Source organism: Manis javanica, chromosome 15 (genome assembly GCF_040802235.1).
Source record: "Manis javanica isolate MJ-LG chromosome 15, MJ_LKY, whole genome shotgun sequence".
Taxonomy (NCBI): domain Eukaryota; kingdom Metazoa; phylum Chordata; class Mammalia; order Pholidota; family Manidae; genus Manis; species Manis javanica.
In genome coordinates, this window is record NC_133170.1 from 13559219 (window position 1) to 13565218 (window position 6000).

Here is a 6000-nt window from a genome sequence, read left to right on the forward strand (position 1 = left end):
AACAAGATAGGACCTGCATAAACAAGATAGAAGTTCTCTTTTTCTTTCACTAAAAAGAATTCTAGAGGCAGGCAGACCAGGGCTAATATGGCTCTACAATTTTCAGGCTTCTTAACTCTTTCTGCTTTGTCATCCACAGCGAATGGCTTTTCTATCAAGTTTGCCTCACGCTCATAATGGCTGCTGGAGATCCAACCATCGCATCCATAATAATAGGAAGAGGAAGGTCAAATGGTGCATGACTGTAGCTGTACATCCCCACTTTAATAAACCTTTCTAAGGATGTCATCTAACAACTTTCACTTATGTCTCATTGGTCAGAAATTAGCCACAGGCCACACTCAGCAACAGGGGATACTAGGAAATGGAGTCTTTTAACTGAGCCCTTTACCACTTGAATCAAACCATTACTATTTCTTTAAAGGAGAAAGGGAGAATGGATATTAATGTCTGCAGCTAGCAATCTTTGCCATATGTAGGATTTAAAACTGTAGCATTAGAACTACTGAGGATCTTTTCTTGGATGTATAAAATAAGAACTGAATACATTTGAGTGAAGTTGAAAAATACCTTTGAATACGTTGAAAGAAGTGCAATGGTAGCCTTGCATGGGAGAAACCTGAGGACGGAATAGATTGTTGTCAAGGCTCTACCTTTTGTTTTGGGGGCTAGATTTGCAAGTGCTTATTTCATTCTTAAAAATTGCTTAACTAACTGAATAGAGGCAGACCATGCATAAGCCAATAATAAGAGTATGTCATGAGCCAAGATTTCTTATTAATCCATTTCAAAAAAGAAAGGGCAATTTTGAAATACTAATATTTTTAATTCAAAAATGACCCTAAAATACACATGGAAGAATAAATGGGTGGGAAAGCCAAGAAAAAAATGGGGAAAGGAGAGAACAGAAAAAAATGTGCCCTGTCAGATTTTAAAAATTCCTAACACATCATTTTAACTAAGCACTTCGCTTCTTGGAAGTAGGATCCAGATCGTAGGCACAAACCCATGCCGTCCCAGATTGACGGGTAACATCCTTTGCGTGTTTGACCGGAAGCAGTGGGAAGAGATTCGTCGTTCACCCTTCTGCACTGAAGAAAGGTGAGAACTGCTACATTATCCCAAGACTCATCTAAGGATTTCAAAGTGCCTTTTTATGTTGTCATAACCACCTCCTGTTGCAGAGACTGTTGATTACATAGTCCAGCATCTATTCTCTCTCTTTCAGACTTGATCTTATGCAGAACCATCAATGATGTGAAAGTGGAAGTGTGCTATCATTAGGAAAAGTTCTTGAAAGAAAGCAGTGTACACCCTTTGGTCTTTCTGTCGCATGTTCCTCCTGGCTGCCTAACATACAGAAGTAAGGCGCCTGTGAGTATATTGGGTGGGAGAGCTCTGTGCTTCTCTGGGGTTCCCGTGACTCCAGGGAGCCGCTGTTTCAGACCTAGGCTGCCCTCTTTCTGATCTTCACTAAACACCAGAGCATAAACTTGTGCTTTTCAGTTTCTGAAGGGCTTCTGTTTTATGCAACTGAACCGAATCCTAACTGACCCTTTGCTTGGCTTGGTTACATGCCAAGCAGTTTTAAGAATCAGAAGCCACAGGAAACCAGCAGCAGAATGCTAGGCACAATCCACATTTTTAAGCAGGATCCTGAAGATGGTGGTGGAGAAGATTCTTTCTCCTGTGTTGGCAAAAACAGATTCTCTAAGGCACATATACATTATATTTTACTGTTACAGTCTTACAAATAGGAAAAATGCCAGTTGCAAAGCCGTCTCTTCCATTCTGACAGTGTTAAGGGCTCTGTCGACTAGCGCTGCATAGGGAAAAAATTTCGTATTTAATACATAAAGTGGGTCATTAGTAAACCCAGAATCTCCAGGAGTAATTAACATGACAGTTAAACTTGTAGTCCAGAAAGCACACTTGATGAGGTGTAGACAGTCTGTATCATATTCAGGCACAAAGAAATATGACATTTCTAAATGTCTGAACCTCAGCAATATTTCTGAAATTTTGTGCTATTTAACCCAAGAAATAATCTTATCTAATTCTTTTAGATAGACTACTGACCTGAAAGATAAAAACCCTCATTACACTCACATCTTGCCTTATCTTTTGATAATGCCTTTATGATTAGCCTGATGATGAAATTCCTGAGTCTTAACCAGTAGCCCATGCAGGCCAGGTGCTCCTTCAATGCTGAGGCTTGGATATTGAAGCGAAGACAGAAAATCAGCTGTTTGCTTCCATAATTTTAAGAAGTAGTAAGAGTGTCGCTGCACCTTATTAAACATTCAGAGAATGACCAGGATAGAAATTACCAAGGGTATTTTGTTCCCTCAGGGATTTTCCACTTTTTCTTCTCCAACCCTGATACACACACATTTATGAGGTGGATTAAAACGTTTTGACACATGTGTGTCTTAACCTCTCTTTTATTTTTGCCCGCTTTAAGCGGTACTAACTCTGTCTGCCAGGTTTCCTCTCCTCCCTCACCCTCTGGGGATAGTTCCACCTTCCCCAGCTGAGTGTTTGCGAGCTTTGCCTGAGGAATCAGGACGGAAGTGGTTAAGAGCAGGACAAATCCTAGCGAAGACTGTGGAGTGAAAAAAACAAAAGTAGAAGAGAAGAGAGGGGCCATGAAAACCTCACAACGTTTGTGAAATAACAGTAAAGATATTGAGTTATTTTCAGATTACTCTTCTGTAGCTGGATTGTAAACTTTTGAGATTATTACTGAGATTTTGGTAAAGTCATAGACTTAAACCCTCATGACTCTTAAAGGAAGTCCTCTCTAAACTAGACCTTTTGTCTCAACTGTTGAGAACCCATGCTCTTTCTGATAAACATAAAAATTTCATGACTACCATACTTCCAGAAATTCTGGCATGGCCCCCTAGGGCAGAGCTGAAAAGTCACTGGGTTATCTACATTTTCCAACCAGGCCAGGTGATTTTGTCAAGCTTTACTTTCTGCAGATTGTAAACTGTATTATCAAAGCAATGGGCTGCTTTTCCAAGCATATAGGTATCTTGTAAATATAATTGAGTAGCATATGGCCTCCCATGACAAGAAGTTGGATAGGGTCGTTACTATCACTGTTACTTCAAATGGGAAGTCCTTGCTCCAAATGTGAAATGAGAGTTGTAGAGATCTTAGCCAACAGCCTGTAAGTCAAAGCGTAAAGCATGGCTAGCCTGAGGATGGAGATGTGTAGATTTAAGGAATTTGGGGGACAGAGGCGAAAAGTAAGGACTGGAGGCAAATAGCTGACTGTTGAGAAGACTGCACAGGAACATTCCTTGGGTGAAGTAAGCTTTGCCAGAAGCTGTCACCAACTCTACAGGATCATGGGACTCATGTAGTTAGTAGCTCTAGCCTGTGACATGCAGATGAATTCCCCAGAAGTCTGTGGGCACAACAGCCAACTGTCAGAGTCACTAAGTGGAAACTGCTTCTTTCCATTGTGTTCTTTCCAAGTGTATTGAATCACATACCTCATTTTTTGAAAAACGTAAAAACAATTTAAAGATTTAATTATCTAATCTTTTTATAGCTAGTTAAATATTACTGTTTTAGGATAAGATGTTTCTAAACATTTAGGTACCACTATAAAAGGCACATTTTAAATGTAAAAATTTAAAATAGACAAAGTCTTAATAATTTTTTTTCTATTCTGTGTGCTCCCTCAGCAGTTTGGTTCAAAGGATTTGTTAGGAGGCAAAGCTGCTCCAGATGGGTGCTGAACAGGACCCTATCCCAGACTCAGAGACATGCTTTTAATGTGCAAATGCTATAATTCTTTCTTTGGTTACCATTTCTATCAGTTAAATTAGCACAATGCTTACATTGTCTCAAGAATATTCAGTCTCTTAACTCAGCACTAGGGGGAGCACCATTGCAGAAGAAAAGCCACGAGAATTTGAGCTTCACACTCACAGGAATATAGGAAATTACAAAATTTCAGAAACAAATGGGCAAGAAGTGGGGAGGATGTCTAACAGTCTGTGAAGGTGATCAACTTCTACAACGAGGCAGGAAAAATTCCTTCTAAGTAAGGCTAACGAGGGGCAGTTGGAGAGGCTGCTTTGGATAGCTGAAATCTTCTCAAGGGATTTTTTTCCCAACTGGGACTTTAAAAGTCCATCCTTTAAATAGTATCTAGAAAACTAGGCCATATACTCTCAAGGACTTTGCTGCCAACTTCTTATAAATTAGCAGAAATAAGACAACAGTAAGTAGGTAGAATAGTTTTTGGCCAAGTGCAATATAATTATGATTTGGTTTTAATAAGTAGACCTCTGAAAAAAGGACTTTCAGAATGAATGATAATTATAGAACTCAGAGAACATACTATGTTATTTCCTGGTAAAGATGTTTTAAAAAAATACTCAAGGAATTTTGAATCAAAGACAAAGAATTATAGGAAAAAAATATTGCAATCCTGAGGACAGAAAACTAACTAATGTGCACTAAGTGCCTATCCTCGTGCTTTATGTATGTTATTGCTTAGGCTTCATTCACTAGGACCCTAATGAGGTAGGCAGTACGAACCATACTTTACAAATTAGAAAAGTAGGCTCAAGATGAGCCAATGATTACACTAATACTTAATTATTTGATCATCACACTATAATACATGTATATAATAAATATGATCAGAATCGATACCAAACATGGCTAACTTTATTTAAAAATTTAATATAAAGATGGAAAGTTTATATTATCTAAGAAAAACATATCATTTTTGGCATTTGGTAGAAAAATTAATCCTTCAAAAGTAAACTGTAGATCTTACTACCAAAAGAGAAAGCTCAGCTCATACTGTTTTTGACTTTTAAAAGTCGTGATTTTAATGTTAACTTATTTGAGCTGAGTAATAAGCAGGATATGTTTACTATAAGAAGTCATTGATACCCTATAAGGTCCCTATAATTCTTGATGCTCTTTCTTTCAGTGGTTCCCTGACATGAATGTGTTGATGTGACCGCGAGGATATGATGTACATTTGCAGTAATCCCTTGGTGTTACGACTGGTACAGGACTTGCTACATTCACAGCTGAGAACAAAAGACACTATCACTTCAGCTTGTAAGTACAAAGACTGTCCCCTGCTCCCTACTGCTAAGTTATGGGGTACCCTACGATTGGGGTTACAAAGTGGTGACTCCCACAGAACCCTGGGGGAAAGCAGAAACTATAATGTCACCTTGAGAGTATAGTTCCTGAAGCATTAACTAGCCTCCAATTCCAAACCAGGGGAGGACTAGACTTGCAATATTCTGAAATTTGAGGGGATTCTAAAAATTGGGGATTGGCATTGACTTCAGGAGAGATGCCATGTACATGGAGACCCCCACATCCGTGGAGACAACTCACATCAGAGTGAATCTAATTAAGGATGGGGACCCCCTTCCATCCCTCTGAAAGTGCCTGACCACAGCCGTTTTTGGCCAGGAGCTTGAATTCCAGGAGCCAGACCAGAGGATGACATCAGCAGCTGAAACCTGTGAAGAGCGAACGCCTTGGAGGTAGGCAGAGAAAGTCAGGGAGGCAGAGGAAGGATGTCACAGGAAGATGACCCAAAGCTGGACAGGACACGTTTTCATAAAATGATTGGGGACACAACTCAGTGGGCGGCCCTGAATTCATCAGGAAGGATGCAATCAGCATGGGGTTGTGGCTCTCAGGCTCCAAGCCAAACTCTCACATTTGAATCCTGGCTCCTCCATTTACTAGCTATGTGACCTGGAGCAATTAAGTGTCCCTGCACCAAGAGATTTTTGAGAAAATTAAATGGGTTAGAACAGTGTCTTGAACGTCAGAAATACTCAGGATATGTTAGATGTAATGATGATGGGGAGGAGGAGAGATTCAGTGGGCTCATAAATGTGACACCAGTTAGGGGAAAACACTTTCTAAGTTTGTACATATTTGAGTTACAATGTTTGATACACAGCTACTTCAATATTTATGTTTATATAAAGCAGG